The following is a 27000-nucleotide window of genomic DNA, read 5'->3' on the forward strand; positions in this document are numbered from 1 at the left end:
AGTCCACCTGTAACTTTAATTGTTCTGGTTTATGTTTGGTGAAATTTCAAAATAGCAATTCATTGTTAGTTCAGGGTAAAAAAGCAATGTTTGCCCAAGTTTTCAGAGTGGGTTGACTGCAGTTCCCTGCTTATGATTTTTTTTATTACAGATCTTGACAGCTGAAAGAACAATTTTGGTGTTTTCTGGAAACTTAGTATTCCTGTGGTCATTGCACTTCATGGGAAAATTAAGACAAAAGCTTCTCAGTGTACACATCATTCTGTGTGCCTAATTGGATGAGTAAGAAAACTTGTGGATGTTCTTTTCAGAGGAACTGTCTTATGGCATGAGTTTGTTCATGCTGGAAGTCACAAGCTACTGCCCTTCAAGGCAGCCCATGGGCATAAAAGCCTGTGACCACTGTAAGCCTCCTGCAGGACAATGTGCAGCCTTCAGCTCTGGAACTGTTGACCCCTTTTCTTCCTTCTTCATTTTTGTACAGCACTGTATGAATGTTTCTCAACTTGCATGTTTCACCTTTTTTTCCAATGTGGTTAATTGTGGCTGCAATTGAAGAAAACCCAAGAAAGAAGAAATATTCCTTCCTCTTCTGTATATGAAAAAAATAAATTATGAAAGTATATGGGAATATGCTAATACATACTTCCTTTATTTATACGCACTTGTAAATATCCTTGCTTTTTCTATGAGCTCATTCTTGACATAAACCTGAATACACTGGAAAAATGTACAAGTTCCCTATCATGCAGCTGATCTGTGTCCATTACTTATTTGTACCTTGCTGCCATCTGTCCACTGGCACACTGCATGGACAGAATAACAGGGGAAAATTCCAGTTAACTGTGAGCAGCACACAGCAGATATCGGTGGTTTTCTGATCCATGGAACAGCATCAAGGGCTCCTTGACTTCTTAAAGACTTCCTAAAAATCTTTTGACCTTTGCTTTAGAATGAATACAATGATATTGTATTCATTCTGTAATATGTTGCAATAACTAAACATTGTTTTAAACTGAATTTAAGAAAACTAGACTGAAATTTTGAGAAAATAATATAAAAATGTGAAGAATGTATTACTTAAGATATATATATAGAGAGAGAATCTACATTATGCTCATTATCTGGTTTTCTACACTAGTTCAAGGGTTCAGCAGTGATCATTGCTGAAAACCTGACTCCAGCAGGTCTCTTCCAAAGGAAACCTTTCGTGCTTACAATCAGGCAGCTGAATTGCACATTAGCTGCAATTTTCAGTCACCTGCTGCACATGACCTGTCCAGGTCAGGCAGCACTGCAGCGTGTTTGGATGGGAGTGCCCTCAGCGGGGTCTGACAGTGCCTGCAAGGTCGAGAGAAGCTCTGTCAGGTAGATTTTGAGTCTGCAAGCTGTTCCACTTGGCTCCAATTGTCTGTGCATTTGGAATAGTCCATGGGGGACAGGATCACCAATGGAGTAATCCTGGCCCTCTCCAAGTACAAATTTCTGTGTTATTATTCTTTGCTATCTGCATTCATTCAGGGACTAATGTCTTCACTGAGCTTCCAGACAGTTCTCTGCTATTTTGTATGGAAATAATTTGCAAACCTTTGTTAGGAAAGCAAACTGAGACAGGAAATGTAGATAAACCCATGAGGGTGCATGTACTGGGGTGGGTTGTAAAGCCCTGCTTGGACAGCTGCTCTGGTGGAAGTCCGTAAGAATTCACACAAATTCAGCAAAAAATTTTCAGGTTATAGTTTAAAAGTTTTTTTCTGATCCTCTGGAGACATTAAATTATTTTAGGGAAGAACTGGTTGCAGTTTAGTTGTTTTTCCCCAGACATCTTTTCAATGTTTATTCCTTAGATAAGATCCCTCTGTTCAGGTCACAACACAGGGAGTCAGTGGTCCAGTGTCTTTGGCTAATATTATTTATAATGTTTGTTTTGTCCCTATAAGCAGGTTCATAGAATTGAAATGATTATTTCTTCTTGATGTCTCAGATGGAACATGCAGTTATAGAAGCAGAATTGTGTTTACTTGGCATTGCCAGTATTCGTAAAGGTCTGTGGTACACAGATGTACCCTTAAGCTGACCTACACAACAAATCCCTTATGAAAGATGAGAGGGTTTTTTACCTTCTCCCACAAGAATTGCCTTCCTCTGGTTGGGAAATGTTTTTATAAGGGAAATGGGGACAATCTGAATAGGGAGCTCACTCTGTCTTGGAATATTGGTCAATATCTGCTTCAGCAGTAAAATAACATTTAGCTAGAGTGAGAATCTCCAAAGGGTCTGGAGAATATTGACAGCCTTGCATTATTTATTTTTGACGATGACGCTATAGAGAAAAAGTGGTTTTATTTTCTTCTCTTGGTAAACACACACAAAAACTTCTAAATTTTAAGGAAATTAAAACCAATAAATTAGCATTGTAATATAGTGAATTTTTCCATCTGTGTTCTGAAGATTTTGATATCCCTGGAATGATAATTCTTCCCTCCTGAAGCCTGTGTCAGAATGACCAGTTGTTAGGAAGTTCAGCCTCAACCAAAGAGGAACGTTCTGTCCTGCTCCAGTGATTTGTTCTCTGGGCTTCTGTGTCTGGAACTTGTGTGAGGCTGGTTCTTGTCTGAGTGCTTTGTGAGCCTTTGGAGGATTGCCTGGGAATTCCTGTAGCTTCCAATCAAGCCATGGGACATTGAGCTGGAGTCAAAGTTCCTCCAGAGATGCAGGAATCCTGGATGTGTGGACAGCGTGTGTTCAGCTCAGATGTACCACAGATGTGCAGGAGGAGAGATTTGCACATGGCAGAGAAATCCAGCTTGCCTGAGACAGAGAGCTTGGTGTCCTGTCTGACCTAAATACTCAGTTTGTTTTCTGACAGGAAAATCATAAATGGCAATGGAAGACGTGATTAAAGCTTTCTTCCCATATTCAATTTCCAGGGCATCAGCTCCTGGAGAACCTAAGTAGAGATAATGGGGGTGGCGAGTGGACCACACTGCAGTAGGCAGCAGATGGACCAAGCCAGTCCTCACCCTGTTACATGAGTAATTGCAGAGCTATGATTTAGAGATGGAAAAATGTGCATGTTAATCTAGAAAACTCTTTTATCTGGAAGAACCTCCACAGATTCTTGAGAAGCACAGCGCAAATCATGAGGACAATTTGGGATCCCTGTTCTAGATTTTTTGTTCTGAAATACTTGGTCTGCCCTGAGCAGCACCAGACATCAGGAAAATCTAGCTACCCTATTCCCAGCGTATCTCAGCTGGCTTTTTGCTGAAGCTATTTATGACTTTTGTCAATGTTATTGCAATGATGTTCTACAGTGTGTCCTCACGTCTGCTCAAATGTTAATTAGTTTATTGTTTTACATAGTGTATTAAAAGCTTTTCTGTTCCATTGGAAGTTTGAACTGTAATTCAATCCTTAGGATGGCCCACATGTAAGGCAGAGTTACAGAGAAGGGTTAGGATGTGGTATCCCTTTCCTGCTGTGGTGCTGCCTTGGCATATTATCTGTTTGACATCTTTGGTAGATGAGTGTCTGAAAAGGGAGTGAAAGACAACAAAGAGATTTTGTTTCCTCATCTTCTGTATTAGGTATCTCACTCTTATGGTGGGTTTTTCTGTTTCAGTTTGTGTGTCAGCGGGAAATATTCCAATTAACTTACGTCACAGATGTACCTTGTTGAAGATCATGGCTCATTTTGCCAGGCACTGCTACAGTTGTGTTACATGGAAGCTTTTCTAAAACAGCAATGCCCTCTCTTTTTGCAATTTAGTATAACAATGCTGTAACTCTGTAGTACTTAAAACTCTGTTTATGGTGAGTTGCACTGTTTGTCTCCAGCCTATTGCTCAATTCCCTTCCAGCCGTAACCCTCACTGTATTTTCTGACTGCTAAAACTGGGGCTGCCCGGTGTCCTTCCAGTCAGTGACACCGTTGCTCAGTTGGAGATTTAGGCAGGCACAGTTCTGTTCATGACCTGAACAGGTTTTTATTTCTGCAGGATGACAATCTTTCTGCTGGACATTGGCCTGTGTGCATGCTGGATGCATTTCTATTTTATTCACATGTAAAGGTGTTCTGCCAGTATCACTATGGAACATCTTGATTTTTTTCTGGAAGAATGGCATATCTTGCTGAGGTTTAAAAAATATATTTCAGTTGCTATACATATGATTCTTCATTAGCCAGCTGATAACATAAAATGTTAGTCTTTTAACTAATAAAAGGATCCTTTTTCTTTCAGTGAAAGGTAGTGTTGATGAAACTTTGCCAGGTCAACCTTGGAAATGTTTTGTCCCTGAGCAGTATTCAGTCACTTGTAGTCAGGGTAAAGATACTTTTTTTTCCTATAGACTACTATAATATCTATATTATGAGGCAATTGTGGTTTTATATTGCACTTTTTGTTCTTTCTAAACAGCCCATAACTCATCATTCTCCAACTGTCTTGCTCACAATACGCATTTCAGACAAAATACAATCTAACAAACAAGTACAAAAAGATCTTAAACACTTACCTTTAAAGATATTAGTAACCATCATACTCAGTTTAAAACTGTTTCTGATAGATTTCTGCTATTGGCCAAGCTGTTATGTTGAAAAGTTGAGCTTCCTTAAATTACATGTTACTTACATCTTGTCACTGTGTTTGAATCACTTTGATCTGTAGTTCTGCCGAGGATTTTGTTCTCTGCTTTGACCTTTGTGCAGCAGTTCAGAGCTCTTTACTTTGTGTGACACTGTAGCAAGTGAGTGTTTGAAATGTTCTTTAGTTACTTGGCAGACTTGGTGTGTGCAGTCTCAGGTGCTTCAGAAGTGCTTCTGTAGATGGCTGCTTCCCCTGATAGTAATTTGGATTACACACACATTTTGGCTGCAGCTGGCAAGGAAACAAACCCGTGTGGGATGCAGTTCCAGGCACCTGGCAGTGTTACCTTTGTCACAGTGCCCGTGGGACATGTGACACGTTCACCTGAGCCACTCTGCCTCTTGCATTTCCACTCTGTCACAGTCTGTGTGTCCTGTCTGGGAAAAACCCTCTGAAGGGTTTCTCAAGATATTGCAGGTTAAATAAACGCACAAAATCAATCCTTCTGGAAGGCTTGGGTAGTGAAAAGGAACATAATCAACTTACAATCATTTTAGGGATTATTATAATTTTTTCTCGTTCATTTTGTTGGGTACTGCTTCATGCATGGGGTATGACACTAGAAAGAGCTGTTTGTCTTCTGTTGTAATTTACCTTTCTGCAAGAGGGGGAAGAATAGATGATAAGTTTAGGGGGATAATATGAATGTCCTCTGGAAAATTTCATACTTGTTTCTGCCACACATGGTGCCTTAACACACACAATAATTTAAAAAAAAAAAAAAAAAGGAGAGAGAGAGAAGCAAGCTAATGAACCAAGACTGGAGTACTACCTAAGATTTTTTTTAAATTAATGCCTCTTAATTTTTGATAGAAATTATTAAAGCAAGGGCCATTTGTTATAAACAGATTTCCCATCCTCCACCATAAAAATGGTGAAGGATGTCTTTCTCTTTCTTCTGCTAAAACATCTGGGGCTCCGTGAAATGAGCCTGTGGAGATATTAAATGAAATGATGCATTTCTGTGTTGTCAGATGTCTGTCAGCTGCGAGTAAGAAGAATATTAAATAAATCCTTTAGGCTCTAACTGCATGGCTTACCATAGGGTTAGGGATAAATGTGTATCAAGTTCTCTGTTTTAAACTGACAGCTTCTCCCAAATGGGGAAAAAATTGTGGTAGTGATGTTATTGAAGAGATCTATATTATCTAGAGAAAAAGGTATGTTTGTTTCCATCTATAAATATATCCATAATACACAGGCATATAGACAACACAGATGCAGTATAGATGTAACCTACCTTTATGCTGCGTGTAGATTCTGTAAACATGTGACACATTTTAATGTGTGCATAACATTCTCTTTCTGTCCATAAAAACTCACTTGTATTTTTTATATTTCTAATGCCTTTATTCTAATGTGTTTGACTTCTACTCATTAAAATATTTGCTCATTTCTTTGCATGGTACTTGATAAGCTGCTCAAAAATTATAGCAGATGTGGGGGGATTGTGTTCCTTTTTAATAATGGGTAGGACAGTTGGGAAATAAAAATTAGTTCTAGGGATTGAAGCAGGCAGTTCATTTACAGAGAATCATATTTTTCTTATTGTCTACATTTCATAATGGAAAATATGGAAGTAATTTCTCTGACTTCAGCTGAAGAATAAATGAAGGGGATAACATAAGAAATCTGTGATAATCTTATGTACACAACTCTCTAACATGACATTTGATTTTTTCAGTCTATGGCAAGGTTACATTTTTTGCAGTTTGCATTAGGTGCTCCATAATGTTGTCTTCCTTAAATCTCGCAAAAGACTTAATTCAGTGAAAAAGTAAAAAAAAAAAAATCTCTTTATTAGTTTTTCCTAGTAGTTTAAAACATGGAAGAAGAAATAGAGATTGGGGGATTGCTTGGTTAATAGGTTGGTTGATGATGGATACTTTTTCATCTTTTTAGATGAGTTTTGATACCACCTACTGTGCTACATGTTTGTGTGCTATACAGCAGAGCAGATCCAAGAAAATCCTTAGTAGGAAAATTTACAAAATGTTCTGGGTGATTGCTGGTAGGCTTCAGTAACAGATCACATTTGTCACTAAGCTTTACAGTGCTTTCCATGTGTAAATATATTTTCTTTTATGTATTGTGGCCTAGATCTCGTGTCTCAGGTGAGAGAATTAATTGGATGGGGAATTCCTGGGCTGGATTATGTCAGTGGCAGGTAAATCGACTTCTCTTCAGTCGATGTTAAGTTCTTTTTGAGATCAGTATAATTAGTCTCATTTTACAGGCGTAGAAACTGGAGTTACCTGCACGGGTTTGTAGGAGCCTTTTGAGCACGTCTGGGGCCGTGCAGAGGACGGTGCTGGGAGCACCAGGCTGTTGCTGGCACTGCAGGGTGGCTGTCCCTGGGTGTCTGTGGGTGTCTGTGGGTGTCCGTGGGTGTCCGTGGGTGTCCGTGGGTGTCCCTGGGTGTCCCTGGGTGTCCCTGGGTGTCCGTGGGTGTCCCTGGGTGTCCGTGGGTGTCCGTGGGTGTCCGTGGGTGTCCGTGGGTGTCCCTGGGTGTCCCTGGGTGTCCCTGGGTGTCCGTGGGTGCCAGTGGGTGTCCGTGGGTGTCTGTGGGTGCCAGTGGGTGCCAGTGGGTGCCAGTGGGTGTTCGTGGGTGTCCGTGGGTGTCCGTGGGTGTCCGTGGGTGTCAGTGGGTGTCTGTGGGTGTCCGTGGGTGTCCGTGGGTGTCCGTGGGTGTCCGTGGGTGTCCGTGGGTGCCAGTGGGTGTCCGTGGGTGTCCGTGGGTGTCCGTGGGTGTCCGTGGGTGTCCGTGGGTGTCCATGGGTGTCCATGGGTGCCAGTGGGTGTCTGTGGGTGTCCGTGGGTGCCAGTGGGTGTCCGTGGGTGTCCGTGGGAGTCCGTGGGTGTCTGTGGGTGCCAGTGGAACATCTCCCTGGCCGTGGGGCAGACAGACAGACAGACAGACAAGCTGCAGAGCCTGTGCAGCTCTGTGTGTGGCACAGTGGCTGCTGCACTGAACAGGAGGCTGCTGCCTGAACCGTGGGGATCCACACTGTAAATTCACGGCCCCTTTACAGTGTTCAGATGTGCCTGAGATTTCTCTTTCCCTTCTTTCGATTTTCTCAAGCCAAGTTTTGATGTTGTCATCAACACTGAGGAAAAGAGTGAAGAGAGGGATTTGAGGCAAGTGTTGTTTTGTGTTCATTGAAATGCAAGTGGCTCTTAATGTGTCAGGATGTACAAGCAGGAGGAAGAGAACAGAGAAATGTGTGAGCAGAGGTGAAGAACTGTCATTGCTCTCCACTACTGAATAGGCAGAGTAGGCTGATGTCATCGTGACCATAGGAACAAAAAACCCCAGAGAGATGCTAGGCTTGATTACATCAGTTCATAAAACGGGCTTTGCTTTCCCCTTTGCACTACCAGCTTTGATGCAAACACTGATGTAATGCAAGAACTTAGTAAAAGTGCAAAACAACCATGTTGTAATTTTTTTCGCTTCAGAGAGGGTTCTTTGTTCTTGAAGGAATGGTGATTGTGCCCCTCATTTCAGTAAGTACCTTTTGTAACAGTTGACTAGAGGACATTCAGCTGGACTGGCAGACACATTCTCATCCTTTGATGCCGTTTCTAACACAGTCCATAGGTGAAATGGAAAATTTTGCTTCTTCATCTTCTTCTACACACACACACAGGAACTTGAATAGAGAAGAATGGAAGTCCTGCATTATTTTAATGCATTGAAATATGCAAATATGCTTCCTTTTTTTGTTGTTGAACTTCCTGCTTGTTCTGCCCATCTATATGAGAATCTATATGAGAATTTGAATGGGTCCTATTATTGAAGCAGGGTTCCCAGCTTGCTGCAGTGGGGGCTTGGGCTCAGTTAGAGCACCTAGACTGGCCAACATTGAAATATCTGCCTTTGAAACGTGTTTCAGGAACACGGGTAAATAAGGCTCTGCACCCTTACCCAGCTATTTGCAAAATGAGAGCTTAAATGTGTTTTGATGGAACTTAATGATACACAAACACATAGATATTGTAATGAACTTGCCTTGGGGTTTAGTAAACATGGAGTTGTGTTGCAGAACTCTTCACTGTTGTTGTTAAATGCTAGCTATCAGTGTAAAAATGGTTATCGTGTACATCACATCTGAGTTTCATACTTTACCAGCATGGTTTGAGAAATGTTTACAATGTGGTTTTCACAGGGACTGGGGAGATGTGGACTGGGGAATGTCCTTAATAAAAGGCAACCATTAAGGATGTTGTGAAAATAATATTGATTTAGCACATGAGAAATAAGAGTAACTATTCTATTTAGCATAATTAAAAATGTGGAGGAGGAGGAGGGTAATTTTTGGAGCAGAACTTAGCACTTTGAAGAAGTGAGTGCATCTTGGGTCATTTTGCCAGTGAAACTCTATAACCATGTAAGCATAAAACATCAGCTTGGAACATCTAATCTAAAATGTTCAGCATTTCTCCTTTAAAGCTCTGTCTTATCTGCTTTTGAAAAAGTAGAATTAGGCATTTAAAAATTTTGTTTCTTATGCTTTAAAAATCGTTAAGGGCTTTCTGTTAATATCATACTAAAATCATGAGACACTTCTGTTGTTTACAATAGAAAATAATTTTTTAATGTCTTTCATTCTCATATTAGGGAAAAACCCACATTTGCCCACAAAATTTATAGTTTTCCAAAGGATATAGGAAAATTATATTTAAAAAAAAAAAAGGGAGGAGGGGTGAGAAGCAAGCATTCAAATTTCCATGGAAGCTCTGTGTTTATGTAAAGTACAGCAGCTGCACTGCAAATTCCCCTCTCTGGATGACCTCAGTTCTGAACAAGACAGACTGTTCTGGGTGCAGGTGTGATTACTGAATTATTTGTTCTGTTTTAGTGTCAGTCAGATACAGAGAAGTATTATGGGTAAAATTTGTATCCACTGAATAAAGTGAATTCGTAGATTTGGTATTCCACAGTTCACTATGTGCCTTCCTGCTATTGCAGAAATAGTTTATTTTATTCTCTTGAATTGCATTAGTTAAATAGGACAGACAAGAGGAAGTGACTCCAGCAACAACCTCTGAATACATCAGGCAGGCAGAAAGGCAGGATTGCACTGAGAGATGGTATTGAACATAAAAGACAGTTTTGACAGCTCAATTAGGATTTTTTTAAGAGGTTTGTATATGTTGTTGGAATTGAGAATTTTATATTTCTTCTCCATGCTTCTTGAGAAACAGAGCTGTGAGAAATGCTCACTCCTCACACATGCATTCAGCCAGTGTTGGTTTGAATGTGGTTATTCTTGTGAACCTGCCAGCAGTTTTCCAACCTGCCTTAGATCACGCTGGTCTTTGCCAGGTGTCAGTACTTATTTATGTTCTGTGTGCCTTTTATCTCTTACCAGTTTATGCAGTTTGTGGGAAGATCCTTTTCTTTCGTTAGTGTTTGGTGTAGCCTGCCAGGGAGCAGGACTGGTGTACTGAAACGTGGCTGCTTTTCTCACACTGTCCCAACAGACAGGTGCAGTCAGCCTGGGGAACCTGCGCTCCTGAGCACCTGATGTGCAGCACAGCAGCTCTCCAGGGTGTCAGAAGAATCAGGACAGATCTAGAACCCCCCAAAGTGAGTCCTTGTAGAAAGATGGATGTAGTTTTCTCCAAATTAGGAGCAAATTCTGTCGCTGCTTTGGTAACCATTAAGAGAAGTATTCGCTGTAAGATGTGGGACTTAGCAGCCAAGGTGAGCTTGCACTTGTAGAGGTTCTCCCTTTTATTGCTGGAAGGGCAATAACAGGACATGGCATTCAGGTGAGTGGTAGTCCTGTAAGGGTTAAGGAGTGATGGCAATGGTGTCTTCATGTATCCAGTATTCTGCTCATCTCTCTTCAAACATGGACTGGCTTTGTATGAGGCACAGAGCATTAGTACAGAAATGTGGGTGAGAATTTGGAAACATTTTTTTAAAGGAAAGAGGATAAGAGGATTAAGATTCCTATGCAAAAACCAATGTACTGATAAACACTTTTTGTGTTGTGTTTAATGAGCTTGCCATTATGATGTGTGCTTTAAGTAAAAAATAGATGGAAAATGGAAGCATGTTTGCTGAGACTGATTTCAAATACTGATCTTGTTTCTGATCCAGTGCAGTTTCTTTAAATGATTTGACTCTAATTGAAAACATATAGGGAAACAGATCAGATATCTCTGAGGATTAACAAGGGTTTTAGGTGAGTAGTGAATGATAAACAGGCCAAAGGAGTGTATAATCCAGTGCACTCAGTCTATAGCCTGATAGTCCTGAGCATGAGAATTGCCTATTTCTTTTTTCAACCATCTGAAGCAGGTAGATCCTCCTCATGAAATCAGTAATGCATTCATGGTAGGGCATGGAAACACATCAACATTTCTAATGGTGGGAAGTACTGGAAGAGGGATTTGGCAGGGTCAAGGAGAGCTCAGACAACACCCACTGTTGGTGTGGGGAGTAGTGAGACACTGTGGTAAACAGCTGGGACTTCTCTGAGTCATTCATTCTCCATCCCCACCCCATCGTGCTGTGTGGGTGCCCAGGTACCTTTCCAGGCAAGGCAGTCACTAAAATTGATGTCACATCTCACACTCACGTTAGGGGGACAGGGGACACGATTGCATCTTTTCCTCACCCGTTTTGGAGCCTTTTTGCACTCACCTGGGAGTTGTATGTGACCATCAGTAAAAAGGGCAGAGGGGGAAACAGAGATAGCCAATTTTTATCCCTCAGGGGATACCATAGCTTTAGTCTCACCTGTCTGTGGCATGCCAGGCACTAGGCTGCACATCCCTTAAGGTGCAGGAAGGGTGTTTACAGAAACAGAACTGTGAATATCTTTGCATCAATGTCTTCATTTGCCCACTTGCTTTCTGGGGAGTGGATGGTGGGTTTAGGTTGATAACAGTTGATCTGATCAAGGTTATAAAGGTTAGGGGTGATACAATTAGGGACATGGTAACTTCAGCAGGTAGTATGGCTTGTGCTTGAATCAGTTCTGCCTCCTGCTGAGGGAAACTGGTGCAATAATAAAGGGTCATGGCTTGATGGAGGTCACAAGTCAGAGTTCATGGTGGGCTCACTGTCCTGCGCTAACAATTTGTTGTTAACACCAGGGTTGGACATTCTGCTTCAGAAAAGGCACTTCCATATAGAAACTTAGGGCAAGGTTGCTACCTCAGCATGAGGCTACAGTAACCTGGGATAGTATTTTGTGTTCTTTTGTTAGGTGATGTAAGGTAGAGCAGAGAGTCATCCTACTTCTTTTAATAATAAAATCTGAGCCCAGGGAGACCAGCTGGAAGAAGATATTGAAACCCCTCAGTAAATGAGGCAGCACCATGCAGCATTCCAATAACTTATATATAACTTGGGATAAATAAGAATTGTTTCTTTATGATCTTTGAACTTGTTTGCATGTTTCTCATTTGTTCTTTCAGATAAGACAGTGAAGTCTTTAACTGCTCCAGAAGAAGAGAGTCTGGAAAGAAAATGCCTCTGGCAAAAAAACTATCAGGTAACACTGGTAGTGGGGAAGCTTGTTAATTTTTAAAATATTTATCTGAACCAATCTTGATGAACTGAGTTACACCTGAATTAGAAGTTACAGGTTTAGAGGAAGGAAATCTTGAGCTCTTAGTCACTGAAACCAGAAAAGTGCGTGCTTTTCGTTTTTATGTAAAGTGCTACTGCTTTTGAAATGCAAATGGTGCGCTGTACTCTGTAACCTCAGTCTTCCAGAGAGCAAAAGGAAGGGCAGAGAAAAACGTGTGTGGTGCAGGAATTCAAATGATACTGAGAGAGGGTTCCTACTGTCTTTCACAAAGCAGCCCTAAATTCCAGTAAAGCACAAACAGATCAAATCAGCTTGGACTCTGAGAGCAAGGACTGCCCTGTGCTGTAAGGGGCATTTGATAATTCCTGCATGCCACGAGTATAAAAGGTAAGTGAGATGACTGAATGTTAAAGTAGCTGGAGCAAGCAGTAATAGAACTGAGTGGGTTGTAGCCGAGTGACAGCTCATCATATAATCATCATGTTTTCCACTTAGAGCATCTCTGAAAAACAAGAAAGATGGTTTAATTCTTTTTGGTTTTCCTCTAAAAAGAGATTTTGAGTAATTGTTTTTTGGAAAACCTTCATTGACATCTGGGCTATAGGTACCTATTTTGAATGATAGAAGAGTTATTGCCTGTGGTTCAAAATATATTCTCACACACACACATACACACTCCCTCATTAAATCATAGGGAGAATCTCCCTTAGTCGTTTTTCTTTTCCTTAATTGCCTTCTCTTGCACAGAGGTCAGGCTGGCTCTGCTGGCATTTCACAGTGTAGAAGCAATCACTGAGGAAAGCACAGATTTGTGAATGTTTTGGTGTCTTTGATGCTCCATTCCTCCTCCTGCCCACGTCTCACCCCTGAAAAGCTGCCAGAAGAATCCTGGCTGGACCACCAGTGGCTCTTTGAGGGCAGCCCCTGGCCCTGGCTCAGCTGTACCGTGGTGGGGAGCCAGGCCATTGTTCCCCCTTCTTCTCCCTCAATCCTCAGTTCCCAGGAGTGACTGAGGAGAAACAATGGTTCTGTGATTATATAAAGCAGTAGCGGCTTCCCAGTTTTTACAAGCAGCTCTCACTAACCTCTAAGACATGGGTTTTTTTAGCATTATCAGGAGAGTGGCAACAGGAAAATGGCTTTATTAGGTGAAATAGGATTTAAAGGAAAATGGGTCTCATGAGATGAAGCTAAAATCAATAGGAGATTGTACTTTGTGCTGTGAGTCTTTGGGAATCCATATGTACTGTGTGGTCTAGTTTTGGGGTGGGAGCTTGTCAGGTTTTGTATCCAGAGGTGTGTTTTGCAGTTAATGAAATAGGATTCTTTTAAAAGTGAAATTGCATTTATTATTTGAAAAGGTGAAGCTGTCCCTATGAAGGTGATGAAGTGTTGTAAAAATGTCTTGAAGTGTGAAGCTATGGCTGTGTTTTCCTGTGGAGTCAGCAAACTGGGTGCTTGGTGCAGAGTGTAAGAGAGTAACTTCAATTGTTTGCTTTTGTGTTCTGTCAGAAGGGGCAGCTCTGTTAGCAGCAGTGCACTCACTGAATTGCTGAAGTTTGTGCAGCTCTCCAGCAATAGGTTTTCCTACTGCAAGTCACTGAAGTGTCTATATGCCTGTAAATTGCTTTGCTGATGGCTTTCAGTTCCTGCTGGGGGCTTTGCATGTGTATAAGATTCAGAAGTAGCTTTTTCTCAGAAATTTAGGGCAGATAAGTTAACTAGAAATTATCAGAAATTAGGAATATACACGTCAAAAGTCATTCATCTTCTGCCACCTAGGAATGATTGAATGAAGAATATACATTCTCATTTGTAAATTCTGAGCTTTCAGTGGCTAGGGGAAAAAAAGAGCTACTTATTTAATAGGGTTTTTAAAAGATTAATATGTTCAATAAAGTGTAGGTGTTCACAGTACTGGGGAGTCAAAAACAAGCTTTATGATTTTGTATTGATTTCTCAGCCATGTTTACAGACCATTCAGATAATCACCAGAGCAGCTGGCACCAGATGGCCCAAACCAGGGGTGCAGGGAAGAAAGGAATCCACCTGTTCAAGCTTCTGGGTTTTAGCATCACTTTTGAGTCAGTGCAGAGCACTTTTGCTGGGAAAGTGCTGTGAGGCAGAGAGGTGGAGATTGGGGACAACATCCACTGTTGGTTCAATTCAGAGTGTACTTACTTTATTTCGGAGGATGAATGTAGATAATTGATAAACTCGAGAGTTGAGATTTGGTGTGTTTCTAGCATGGGCCTGGAAAAGTGCCTTTGCTTTTTGTGATAAAGAACTCTGTGTAGTGTGCAAGATCTTAATTAAAAAGAGAGTTTTCCCTTGTAAAAAGGTGTGTCTAGCTTTTGACCAGTCAAACATTTGGTGTGTTTTTTGTGACTTCGTGCAGTTACTGCAGATGCTGACACACAACCAGACAGCTGCCTCAAAGTGACACATGCTCTGGGAGCTAAAGGGAAGGTACAGAAAGCTCCCAATATCTTGGTGACAATGCTTCTGTCACCAAAACCTTCATGAGTCATCAGAGATTGTCACATTTGGGTTCTGCCATAAACAAGACCCAGGCTGAGTTTTGAAAGTATTAACAACCTTTATAGGAACTTACTGTAAATGTTTCACACTCTTTCCAGAAATATTTTCTTGTGATTGTTTCAGTTTGACTCTAGTGCCATTTGTTTTTCTTTCATTATGGATGAGTCATCAAATAGCTGAATGTAGAATTGAATACTGAGGTCAAATTCATTGCTTGTATTGGCAATTACAATTTCATGTACATCCATAGTTCACACTTGTTAAGAAGCTGTGGCTCTTGCTCTAGCCTCCTCATTGAAAGACATGTTCGGTATCTCCATGCCCAGTATTTGTGCTGTCATGTGAGTTAAATCCAGTTAGGATGACACCAATATTCTTCCTCTCATTTTCCTAATCTCTGTTTTATTACCCAGTGGATGCATGCAAACATCCAGGGATGGTGCTAGCAGGAGGCAGAGAAACCACAAGAGACTTTTCTTTGCAGCCCCTCATGAATTGAATTTTTCCCTTCAGGTTTTTGCTGTCTAAAGAGAGATTTGTTCTGGCTCTTTTAACTTCTGCAATTGGAATAGCTGTTTTTATTGGGCCTTCAGAGAGACCAAGAGGCACTTTGCTGGCCAGTGACACTCTGAGCAGTCCTTCCATGTGTGCTGTTTCTAACGGAGGGTTGTGAGCAGGATTGCAGCACTGCAGCATTGCTGGTGCTCCACTTGCTCCCGATGATTTGTGGCCGTGGCTGTAATGGGTGTGAAGGAAATGCTGCTGCTGCAAAGGAATCACATGAACTCACAGATCCTGGGCACCATTTTTCACCTGTGAGAATTTGAGCGTAATTACCTGTACTTGTACAATCTGTACATAACAATAACACCACTGTGAAACTGAGGTGAAGTTTGGGTAATGTTTAAGTCTAGAAGTCCAAAATACTTTGGCAAGAGTGAAAAAAGTATCTGGACAATCTCTTTAAAATGTCTAAATTTGGCATTTTGGATTGTTTCCTATAATGCTGAGAATTAAAGGTGTGTTACCTTTAGTCAAAAATGTCAGTAAAATTTTGCATGTGAAATTCAGTAGGAATTTGTTAAAATGTGCATGTAAATTCCCAAGGGCATGGAGTTGTATCTTCATTTTCTAAATTTTCAATATGTTGGTTTTGTGACCACCACCACCACTTGGAAATACTCTTTGTATGAATATGGAGATTATTGAGTTCTCTCTGGTCAGGTTACCATGGTTGTTTTCCCTTTTCAGTTCAGTTCCAAAGAATAGTGGCATTTAATATTCTAGGTGGCTGGCATGAGTTCACCACGTGAGCTCAGCTCAGCCTGTGGAGCAGGAAGTGTCTAAGGGCTTTAAAAATGTCAAGCAAGGGTGTGTTATGTTGAAATAAATTTGTGCAACAGCATATACTTTGAAAAAAAATACAGCTAAGAGAGTGTATATGTATAAAAGGAAAATAGAAAAAGGTTTGTTAGTCTGTTTTTGGTGGGTTTTTTTGGTTTTGGTTGGGTTTTTTTTTTTTTGTAAAGGAAATACATTTGAAAAATACATGGATTTTCTTACATAAATACATAACTTGCTTTTCTTTTTAATGAAGGAGAAAGTGTAACTAGGATATAGCTTGTAAGAATTGTGGGAATTCACAATTCATATTCTTACTATTTAAATATTATAAGAATGAAAGCCCCAAAGACTTTAGATTATGCTTTAGGACTTTGATTAATGATGCATACACTAATGGAGAAGCAATATTTAGTCAGTGTCAGAGAAAATATTTAGTCACAGTATTGCTAAACAGGCTGTAAAAGAAGAGTATGTAATGGTCATTTTTGCTCTCTTAGCAGGTAAAGCAAATTAAAGCTATATAAATAAATGACAGCATGCTCACATGTAGTCAGGATGCAAAACACTTGAGTTAAAGCTCATTAAGTCACTCTGTCTATGCTTCATAGTTAATTTAATTAATATCGAGGATTCTTTTAGATCAGTCTGCAGTGCTTGTTGCTTTTGGGGCTATTGGGTTTTTTTAAAATCATATTACTTTTTTGGAACAAAATGAGTAGTTTTCAATCTGCAGGTGAATTCTTCATAAGTAGAAAAGGACTAAATATATTGTATCTACAAGAATATTTTCTGCCACTGACAGAACTGGTCAGACTGGTAGAAAACCAGCCCTCTAAACTGGATTTTGAGGTGTATTTCCTCTGTTTAGCTAAGCCAAACAGGAAAGGGGCTAAGGGGATTCCTAAGAAGCTGCCATCTGATGTAGATAGCATAGAATTATCTTTTCATAATAATGCTGCAGAAAAGTATTCCGGGGTCAGAGTGTGTAGTGGGTATGACAAATGGATGCAGAACAGTAAATTAGTGTCACTTTTGGAATAAAACAGTAAAACTTGTTCTTCTCTCCATCCTCACAGGCACATGATACTGCAGAGATTCAAAATCAGAAGTAAATCAGCTGGACAGTTGCCTCCTGCCTTCCTAAATAGGCAAACATACTAGAAACAGAAAAAGGGGCCTACCTACCTCATTCCTGTGAGTAGCTACAAACACCCCTCCACCCCTCAAATCAGCATCTGCCAGGTTGTTGTTTTGGATTGCTGGGCATAAGGATGTGGTGAAGAAAACAAAAATTTTAATTTGTTATCATGTTGACAGCAATTAAGTGTAGCCAACCAGAGAAACCAACTAAAATTATTAACAGGCTAGCAGCATGCCTATTGCCTGTGGCTACCCAGAGCTGATGGATGATGCACTGTTACTCATTAAATGAACCTTTTTCTGTGCTTCCTAGAGCTTGGATGCTGCATAAGTCCCTAAAACCATCCATATCGCTGCCATGTTAAACTGATGCTGCAGGTGATGTGTCACTGCAGAAGCTGTTTGGGGCTTAGTTTTTGCTTTTGTATTTCTTAGCAGTTCATTGTGTAATAACGTGGTGTAACCCATGGTGAGGCCTGAAGAGGAGATCCCCAGAGTGACCCCCTGGTCAGGGCAGTGACCAGAACAGTGTTTGCTGTTTGCTGGTGTAGCTGATACCTGCCCTGAGCTGCCTTTTCCTTGCTGACCTCTCTGTCCTTTCCCAGGAGAAGGTGGGTGTGCTGCTGTGGATGCCTGCCTCGTGTGCTTCACCAAAATGAGTTAGGGCATGCAGGAGGGAAGGGAGACTTTTGCAAGCAGAACCTATCATGGTGAGTCAGATTTTGTCCCTGTTTTTGCTGCAGAGCTTCTCAGTGTCGCTGCATTGCTTCGACCAAACCGTTCACACAGAACTCCCCCTTCCCTGGAATTGTGTTACACAAACCCTTCCTTGGCAGCCGGGCTGCATTGAGAGGTTCTTCCCTACTGCTTGTGCCTCCCCTGCCACATGAAGTCCACAAATGTGCTTGGGGGGACCTTCAGCAAATTAAAGCAGCAAATTGAATGGAGCTGAAAAGAATTACTCTTTACCACGTACAGATGAAAAGTATGAGAAACTGTGGCCTGTAGTTTTGGTTTGGAACCACAGCATCTGTCTTGAACATTATAATAAAATCAGGTACATGGGAACTGTATTTTTAATTTGGGTTACTAAACACCCTCTAAAATACTCCATAGAGATTAATTCTCCATTAGCAGAGATTAGGTTTTCTGTCATTGTTCATGGTGATTGTGAAGAAGGCCCAGCAGAACTCCTGACAGTCCACAGCACTGCAGCATAGACATTGTATCTGCCCTGGTATCTTCATTTCATGGATTTGTTTCTAATTTTGAAGCTTAACCTTGTGTTTGAATTCACTGCAAAGAACTCTCTTAACAGCAATAGGGAGTAATGAAATATAGTTTGCTATAGAAGCATTGCCCTTCTCTCTCCTCCTCATGATGACAATTCTGTCTCATGCCTTGCCTTCTTTATTGCCTTCCTTTCTCCAGTTTTTGAGCCTCCCACTTCTGTGTTATGTCAGTGTGCACATCATTTCAGTACCTTGTACGGATGCATCAGGCCAAGCTTCTGGGCAGAGGGTTTCCCCTTACTGCACTCAGATAGGCCTCAGCACTTATGCATCTACAAATATGAGAGTTTTGAATTAATTCAGGATTAATTTAAACAAAAACAAATATAATATCTTCTGAAAAATGTTTACTTTCAAGCAAACCTTCATACCAAATGCATATAAACAGACTGGATTGTGTGTGGATAAGCAAAAAAGCCAAGTTAGAATCCACAAATCTTTCTTTCCTACCTTCAGGCATGAATTTCTCCAGTTCTTTTGCTGTTTTGGGGACTTTTTTTGGTGTGTGTGTGTGTGTGGTGGGTTTTGGTTGGGTGGGTGGGTGGTTTGTTGTTGGTTTTTGGTGGTTTTTTTGTCTCTGGCTGCCATAGGTCTCTGCTTGAACATAGATTCTATGTCTGTCTCTGCTTCAACACAGATTCTTTGTCTCTTCCTTTCAGAAGTGGGACTTGATGTTCCAAACTGTCTTAAGGCTCTTGAACTATTGCTGAGCTCATCAGTTCTCTCTACAGCTGATGCACAATTTTTTCCCAAGCTCCACCCTCCTCTGTGCATACTGGATTTTATTTAAGCTTTTGAGGATTAAGTATGGTATTAGTAAAACCTTTGGGATTCTTGCTGAGAATTATTTAAGTATCCATTTTGATCATGGAGAGGCAGCCGTATCCATGTGTTGAATATAGAATTTTTCCTTTGGAACCATTGTCTCTTCAGAAGTCCTTGTGAGTTTGGACACTGCACTCAGCATCTGCAAGTCCCTGTCTCTCTGCTTGGGTGTCAGACTACTTTGATTTGTCCTTGCCAGATCACCAGCACTGGGCAGATTGCAGTGCTCTGTTCTGCTGGGACAAAGGCAATCCATGTTAATGGCTTCTTTAATCTTTTAAAAGTGATTATTTGATTTGGGGCAGTGGCTCCAGCCAATTCCATTCTCTTGCTGGGGATCGTAGTTAAATAGAGATAAGCAATGCCTGCATAAGACAAGTCAGACTCTTAATTTTGCCTCATTTTGTGCCTAATTGAACTGAAAAAACATTCTAAACTTGGTTCTCAGAAGTCATAACATAGCATGGCTCATGTGGTTTACCTTCTCCAACCTTGATTTCAGGTAATGCTGGTTAGCCCTGTATATACTATTCACTCTTAAGTATCTCATCTAAACCAAATTGATCCAGTGTATCATGTTTGGGCATCTGAATTGTCTAATTCTACTGTATATTTCTGTTAGATTTTGGGTTTTAAGGTCCAGAAGAGGGAAAAATTAGAGTAGACCAAGGAATCTGCAGACTTGAAGAAAAAAGGAAGAAATTCAATTATCTATTATTCCACCTTGCATAATTTTTTTAATGGTATAAGTCTCTTTTAAGCTATTAATTGTTTTTGTATAAATAGATCCTTGGATATTCCTTTTATCAGCGTCACAGAATTTAATTTCTCTGTGTGTCCCTGGTTTAGATGGCCAAATCTTCCAGCCACAGGGGCTGTGGTGTTGCTGTCATGAACTGTGGGGAGCCTTCAGGTCCCACTGAGCTCAGTGTCTACTTGAGCAAGGTTGGATTCTGGCTTGTAAATAAACCCAGGTCTCTCTTACTCTCCCTCCCAGTGCCTCCCAGGTGCTCCTCTTCTGCAGAGGAATTTCCAGGTTCTAGTTTGTTTTACACATCTGCATCAGGCAGCTGCTTTTGCCAGCAGGGCTGGTGACAGCATCACGCAAAGCACAACAAACTGCTGCCTACGAGCTGTTAGGAACCTGCCTTCTCTGGGATGTGGGCCATGTCCCAGAACCTTCCTGGAGTGAGGAGGTGGTTATCACTTTTAATTTTCTGATGCACTTACTATAACTTGTAGTCAGAGTGCTAAGGCACAAATGTTATTCCATTTTATTTAAGTGCCATCTTGGTTGTTGCTGTGGTAGTATTTTTACAGAAGTTGGCTTATTATAGAGCAGTGGCATTTGGATTTGCAAGTAACTGGGACACATTACCTGCCACTACAGGAGCAGCTCACTCTTGAATTCATCAGCTGGCAGTTACTGTTCATTTTAGGCTGATTTAAGATGATGTACCGTTTGATTATAGTCGGAATTTCAATATTGAATTTGTCCTAGGATCCTCATTAAGATACAATTAATAAAGATTTAACTGCTGCATTAGGATACTTGGGCAGCTCTGCCTAACGTGGGTGGAAGTAGAACTGTGTTGTAATTACAGGCAATGCTCTGTCGTTCTGAGATTTAATTTCTAGTTGGATTGGTTATTTAATATCTGTCTATTATCAGACAATCATATTACATAATAGCAACAATATTGTTGTGGCATGAGGTGCATACTGTGACTGAGTGCAAACATGGAGATGTAGAAAACATAAACATTCTAGTTAGTGCTCTTTACCTCTGCTCCATGCCTTCACAGCTTTCATCACTTATTTTGTCACTGTGAACTGAACCAATTTACTCAGTTTGCATGAAATCAAATTACTTTTGCTATATATTAGAAGTAGAGTAAAATACTTCTAAGTGCTATTCCACAGTGAGAAATGAGATTCATTCTCTTTTGCCCAAACTGTTTGAATCCTGTTTTTTCCTACCATGTCTCTAAAGCACAAACTTCACAGAGCTTTTCAGGCCAGTGTATTTCTTCTCTTAGCCAGTAGTGTCCAAGGCAGTTTCTCATGGAATTTCAGGAGATTTTTGTTCATCTTGAAGATTTCTTTTTCACGGTAAATGTATTTTTCTGAGGTAGGTAGTTCTAGACCTGGGTGAAAAGAATTAAATACATTCTTTAAAAAAACGTTCACACTGGACAATGTAACTATCAGGAAATAAATATAATTTAAAAATATGGACTGGTTCAGTTTAGGGTAAGATCCTGTCATTCTATAGAAATAGATCTTCTTCTAAGAATGTTAATCTGTGAAAATTACCAATATAGAGCACTAGAAGGATACAGTGTAAGTATTTGATGCAGCATACTTTAATAGTATTTTTACACTCCTTTTGTAGTTATTTGGCATGAAGTCCATGAGAATTTCTATTCCACTGGCTTTTCTGTTAATAATATGATGTGCATATCAGCATGGTGTCTGCAGATAAAAATAGAGGCAGCGACTGCATGATGAAAGTGTGGTCTTTATCTCTCTTGAGGTATTACTATTTTAGATAACATGCTTAGAAACTCTTTGATTTCTAATGTATTAAACCTTTAAAATCAGAATGGTTCAAAATAAATATGTCTGTTCTAGATGCTGCATGGGTTCTGTGGTAGAGGTTTAGCATTGCACAACTAAATTATGGCCCAGCCTAAGTTCATTCAGAGTTGTATTTATGAGTAAATTCATGTGGTTTTGAATTACCTCCCCTGCAAAGCCAGGAAGGATTTCAGTAAATCAGACAAAGCTATCCATGCCTGATCTCTCTGTGTTTTTAATGGCTATAAGGGCAGACAGCATAAGGCTGGAGAAGCTGGCACTGTTTGTATTGCTAAAAGAAGAAAGCCACTCCATAGAGAAGACAGAGAAATACCTTGTTTCCAAGTAAATCATCTCCTCTCACATTTCTTTTGAGCTACCTCTTTATCTTTAAAGCATGAAAAACTGACATCATTTGTTTCACATGGATGTTTAAAATCTTTGGAAACTTTACCCAGAGAGAATAAAGTTTTGAGTAACTAAAATATGTTATAGTGTAAATTAGACCAGCAAGCTTCTACAAGCATCTCTTCATGGAGCAGTTAATTTTTTACAGAGGACTGGAGAAGCCTTAACACTCTTATAAGCTGAAACCACGTTTGGCAAATAGTAAATTTCAGGACTAAAAAAGGTCAAACAAACACTGTGATGAAGTCCCAGACACTTATTTCCTGGTCACATTTTGCTAAATTTGGAACTGAGTCTACATCCTTTGCAAAATGTGCACTGCATGTAATTATATTCCAAATATTGTTTTACTGGAAGCTATGAGATTTGACTGTTTCATTTATTTTATTTATTGTTGCTGTGTTACAAAAATGAATTGTGCACTGGTGGTATAATAAACTACCAAATGTCTTATCTGTCTTATTAAACAGGCAGGGATTAAAAAGAAGTCTTATTAAATGTCTTGGTTGAAAAGCTATGTGAGTAATTGGATGAATTTTTATGGTGAGATATTTTATTTTGTGAGGGAATGATCTTTCCCTTTATGCAGAAATTAAGAGAGATTTACACTCTTTTCAGCAATTGTTGTTCACAGAGGTTTTACTGCATACAAAAAATCATGTCAATATTTTTTCCTTGATTCTGAAAGCATCTGCTGGATTGCTCAATGCTATGATGAGACAATTAGATACAATTTTGAATCTTGTGACAATTAAAGCATCACTGAGAGGAGGTGCCCCCCAAGAGGAAGCCAATTGACTCTTTTGTGAAGGTTTGGCTGGTGGAGAAAAAAATCCCTGCAATTAGCAGGGTACTTCTTTTTTACACTGTTCGACAGAAGTGCATGCATGTGTCTGGGCTAACTCTGGGATGTGCTGGTGGCTGCGCAAGTTTAGGGTATTAAAGGACAGAAATCCAAAGAAAATGATTCCTTCTTCTCTCTGCTTCCTTCTGCTTCCTTCTCTCTGCTGCAGAAAAATTTCCTGGAAAACTGATAGGATTTCCCAGATAAGTTTTCTGCACATGGAACTGGTTTATTCATTCTGTGAATTCATAGATTATAAGTGTGCCTTGAAGCATGCTGATCCTTGTGTGGTGTTAATAACCAAAAGTAGAGAGATGGGCCCAGATAAAACTGAAGAGATTGGCACCTTCAGCATTGAGATCTGACTTCTATTTCTGAAAAATGTTGGAGCTATTTATAAATTTGGAGGATCACAGGACTGTATGTGGCTTATCATGCTTATGCTTGTTGGTTCAGCTTCTGATGTACTATTGTAATTAACTTTATTCCTAGCTTTCACAATCACAAGGCTGTTTTTCTATTTTTAAGGCCTTCTGCAAGAATACTGGATATTTTATCTTCACTGAAGCCCTGTGGCACACTGCAAATGATGTATAAGGCCTGAGTGTTTCTCTTTATTTCTCCTCAGAGTACACAGTATATACATTGTGCTGTTTGACTTCATAGTCATCTGAGTAATGCCCAGGAGAAAGTTTCCAAGGCCCAGAAGGGAGAGCAAAAGTACTACAAAAGCTAAACCCCAAATTTCATCTCTACGCCTTTACCTACAATGAGCAGGGAGCTGAAAAATCTTCAGTGTTTTTTAGGCTGTTTAAAATACAGATGCAGGAGAAGGTAAAAGACTGCAGTTCCTCCCTGCTCTTCCTTGGCACATCAGCACTCTTTGGAGCAGTACGTGCTGTCCGTTCTTCCTGCTCAGCCCAGGCATGGTGAGCCTGCCCACCTGCCTACAATCTTTCCATGACAAACATCACTTCATTGCTGAGTTCCATGTCAGCAAGGCAAAGTGATACAGTTCCAGCTGTTGAGGTGTTTTTTCAGCCAGGTTTCTCCAGTAAGAAACCCAATACACTACAGCTTCAGTCCTTACCTTTCTGTCTCCACATGGAAAAAAAGAGGCCCTTGCTGAAGCCTTTGCTCCCATAGATGTGTGTGCCTTCACCTCAGTGTTCAACAGATGGATTAGTTCATGGCAAGAACTGAGAACAGTGTGAGCAAATCTGTCCCTTAGGAAATTCTTGTAGTGGTTTGTGGAAGGCCTGATAGGACAGGAAGATTTCCAAGGTCAGCTTTCAGGGGTGACACAGGCTGGGTGACATTCTATTAAGTGTCTGACTTTCCAGAGGTAAAGTATTATGGGAACGTTTACTGCTTATCTCTTAAGTAGCAATTGCAATTATAATATGAATTCTCTGAATGTCTTCCTGTTTGAGAGCTTAAATTCTATCATTTGAATTACAGAGAAGGTACAGAGCCAGATTTTCAACCTACTGGAGATTGTTGGTATAACTTTGGGCCATTTGGCTGTGGCTTTACTTCAGGAGACTGACAGTCAAATTTAATCAAGCAGATGTGGATTTGTGGACGTGGAGTAGATATCCAGTCACATAAGCTGTGTGAAAATTCACAGGTCAGATTCAGGACTGTTTGAAGTTGCCCAAGAAGTTCTTTGCAACTAAATCTCTTTTGGATGAAATCTATTTATGGAAGTGGCTTTTTTTTTTCTTCCTTACATTTAAAGTCTCCAATCTATAGAGAACATCATTGCAGAAAACATTGTTGCTATGCATAAGAAAATTGTAGTTGCTGTGTAGCACATCCTTTTCTATATTAATTGAAACACAAATACCAGTGGCATGAGTTTAGTTCTGATCCAAGTTGAAATATTTGACTGTTTGTTGGTGGTGACCTTCTTTTCTTGACATACCACTTTTACTTTGAAGCTAGTACTTGAAAAACTAAATTATTATCAACTGGGTAAAGTTCAGCTTGTACCTTTTTACATTTTTAAGTATCGTGAACTCCCCACAGGTAGTTTGCTTTTCAGTGTGTACTGACTCCAAGAAATGAGCTCATTCTGTCTGTCATGAAATGGAGAACACTGCTGGTTAATCAACTGGTTCAGCAAACAGAAAAGCAAGAGGTTTTTTCCCAAACATTTGTACATAAGAGAAAAGCTGACTCGAGTGAATATTGCACATGTGCTGGTGTGGCTGGGCTAGAGTTAATTTTCTTCACACTGTCTGATATGAGGCTGTTTTGGATTCGTGCTGAGCACAGGGTTGATGATCAGGGACGTTTTTGTCATTGCTGAGTGGGGCTCACACAGAGCCAAGGCCTTTCCTGCTTTTCCTGCTCCCAGGCTGGGGAGGGGTCTGGGGGTGCACGGGAGGCTGTGAGGAGACACAGCCAGGACAGGCGACCCCGCTGACCACAGGGGGGTTCCAGACCCCTCATGCCCAGTACATAAAGTGGGGAAGAAGAAGGAAGGGGGGACATTTGGAGTGATGGTGTTTGTCTCCCACAGCCACCATTCTGTGGGATGTGGCCCTGCCCTCTAGGCATGGCTGAACAGCTGCCCAACCATGGGAAGCACTGAACTGATTCCTTGTTTTCCTGTGCTCTCCCTGTAAAACTATCTTCATCTCAGCCCAGGAGATTTCCAGCTTTTACCTTTACCAATTCTCACCCCGGTCCTGCTGGAGTGGCTGAGGAGCTGCGTGGGGCTGGGCTGCTGGCTGAGGTTAAACCACAGCAGCACACACTGCCTGTCTGGCAGTCTGACTGATTTAGTGCAAAGTGTCTGACATCAAAAACAGAGCCATCATTTTTTTAAATAGGTTTGTGCAAAGCTAAGCAGGGAAATGAGAGTTCTGCTTCTTGCACTGTGGTTGGTCCCTCCTTAAGCCACCAATTTGAAAAGCTCATACAGTTGGGTTTTTGCAGGTGATGGAAGACCATGGTATCAAACAAACTCTTTTTCATTGTATTTTGGTGTTTTTTTTCTTGGTTGAAATTTTTGTTTTGGGGGACTTGAGGGGCTTGTTTTGTTTTGTGGGGTTTTGTTTTGTTTATTTTTGTTGGGGTTTGTTGGGTTTTTTTAAATTCCTTTTGTGTGGCTTATAGTCTTGTCTGTCTGTTGAGCATCTGTCTTCCCAAACACTACTGATCTGTTGTTGTGGGACCAACTCCCTGCATCAAATCATAATTTTCTCTCTTTCCCTCCCTCCCACACAGCCATTTGTGCTTCATGTAAAACCTAAATAAACTCAAAGATCTTCATTGAAATTGTTCCACATTCCCACTTTTATATCCCACTGCTCCACATCCCCAACTTTTTATTCTGAACCAACAGTAACAGAATTCTCTGTCCCCTCCTTGCATTTCTGGCTCATAAGCAGCCCTGCTAGTCAGGCAGAGCCATTTTTCTGCCATGAGTTTCTGAATAATTTCTAATAAATTGACAGTGGGTATTGTCCAAAGTGCTGAAACACTTGTTTCTAAAAATAATCAGCAACAACTCCCAATCAGCTCTGCTATGCATCTTCCTTCTGATCAGCAGCAAAGCAGAGGAGCTTGATCAATGTCTTTAAAATAAAGAAAAAAAAAAGTATGAAAGAGAATAGTTTTTTGGATAGCTTAAAGGATTTTTTTTAATGTATCTGTCAACTTTCCAAGGCTTTTATGACAAAATGCAGGGGAAACTACAGGTATTTCTGAAATCCTTTCAGAATTCAATTTCAGATGTTTGAAAAATATATAAATATTTTTCTCTGCAGCAGATTAAATTGAAAGATATTTATATGCTGAAGCTTGCAGTAAGC

General features: G+C 40.5%; 1 protein-coding gene across 4 annotated transcripts in view; it reads left to right on the top strand.

Moving 5' to 3' along the window:
• OTUD7A (OTU deubiquitinase 7A) overlaps positions 1-27000 on the top strand; it is a 101951-nt gene that overhangs the window by 21482 nt on the left and 53469 nt on the right. For 3 of the 4 annotated variants that reach the window (XM_063413080.1, XM_063413079.1, XM_063413083.1), the window contains exons 2-4: positions 12087-12163; positions 17164-17281; positions 17833-17937. The gene's annotated coding sequence lies outside the window, so the exon portion shown is untranslated. Of the gene's footprint in view, positions 1-10169; positions 10243-12086; positions 12164-17163; positions 17282-17832; positions 17938-27000 lie in introns of those variants that run through there. The other variant, XM_063413082.1, reaches the window with a different exon arrangement.

Source organism: Prinia subflava, chromosome 15 (genome assembly GCF_021018805.1).
Source record: "Prinia subflava isolate CZ2003 ecotype Zambia chromosome 15, Cam_Psub_1.2, whole genome shotgun sequence".
Lineage (NCBI taxonomy): Eukaryota > Metazoa > Chordata > Aves > Passeriformes > Cisticolidae > Prinia > Prinia subflava.